Source organism: Arvicanthis niloticus, chromosome 13 (genome assembly GCF_011762505.2).
Source record: "Arvicanthis niloticus isolate mArvNil1 chromosome 13, mArvNil1.pat.X, whole genome shotgun sequence".
Taxonomy (NCBI): Eukaryota; Metazoa; Chordata; class Mammalia; order Rodentia; family Muridae; genus Arvicanthis; species Arvicanthis niloticus.
Window position 1 is genome coordinate 24,291,790 of NC_047670.1, and position 1,589 is coordinate 24,293,378.

Genomic DNA, 1,589 nt, shown 5'->3' on the forward strand with positions numbered 1-1,589 from the left:
TTCCAAAGTAGTTGTATGTAGGAGGAATTGAGATGACTACCATTGTCTAACCACCCAGGTTGTCATAGTTGCAAAGGCAACTCCTGCAGTAGGATATAATGAAGACTGCCTGACGATTGCTGATGCAGAGAATGCCAGACAGTTGAGAATTGCTATTTGGAAGAGATGTGTTCTTGGGACCAATGGGGCATGGATAGAGGGTATTAAAGGAGCTTGCAGCAGCTTTCATATGAGCTTGCTGTAGGGTTCTCACCTGCTCTCAGAGTCTGTGTTGTTGACTCTGCCAACTCATCTCCAACCTCCAAGGGTACAGGCAGTAGTTGTAGAGACTGAACTCTAGCCAGCAATGAAGAAGTGGTACCCTTGTTTCTCATGCTCAGCAGCATGTGCTTGCTATCACTTGTGTTTTTATTTTAGCCATTCTGATTCGTGTATGATTTTCATATTACATCTCACAGCTGTTTTGATTTGAATTTCCATGATGACTAAGGACTATGAACATTTCTTTAAGTGCATCTCAGCCATTTGAGAATCCTTGGTTGTGAACTCTCTGTTTAGCTCTGTGTGTCATAGTTTAATTGGGTTATTTAGGCTGTTGACTTTTAACTTCTAGTGTTCCTTGTAAATTTTGGGTGTTATTGAAGAGGCTGGGCAGCTAGCCTCAACCCTCCCTGCCTCAGCACTCCCTTGCCACTAGTAAAACTTCCCCTCCTATCAGCATTTCCTGGTGTTCCTGCTCACAAAGTTCCCCATTACCTCCTTGCTCTTTCCTGCTGCCTGACCTTCCAAATGAGGCACTGCTTGGTGCCAAATTCAGCAATCTCCACTCCAATAGCATACTCCCTAATAAAAACTCCCTCCTAGGAACTGCAAATTCTAGCCTGAGAACAGATAAACAGCCAGAACTCCCATCCCCCATGTCACCAAGGCTGGCACCCTCTGTAATGGATAGCTAAGCACTTCCCAGTGCAAGTGGCCCTGTCCTTGGGAAAAGCGAAAAACCACACATCCTTAGAGAGATAAGTGCCATATTTTGAGGCAATCAACTGTTCCCAGAAGGCTATGACCAGCTTGTGAAAACACTAGTCCCTTATAGCACCATAAAGGCCAAAAGAGCTTCCCTCTCCAATTGTGTGACCCCACCCGCCACTTAAACAGATGGCATTGTGTTTGAAAAATGACTTCCCTTATCATTTTCTTGTCATATAACCCTGACACCACAGAATCTGCTTGTGTGTAAATGCCCTAAGCCCTCAGACGCAGTATTGTAATCCTGCCCTACCTAGTAGGAATGGATTGCGATAAGAACTAGGTTAGAATTTATTAAAAGACTGCCTCACTACATCAGATTGGTGATTGTTTTGAGTTTTTCTAGGGATCCCAAGATCTAGGCATAACATTATCCCTCTGTCAGATGTAGGGCTGCTGAAGATCCTTTCCCAATCTGTATGCTGCCATTTTGACCTATTGACAGGGTCCTTTGCCTTACAGAAGCTTTGCAGTTTCATATTGCCCCATTTATCTATTGTTGATAGTAGAGCCTGAGCCTCCATGTTCTGTGTAAAAAACTTGTCTTCTGTACCAATGTA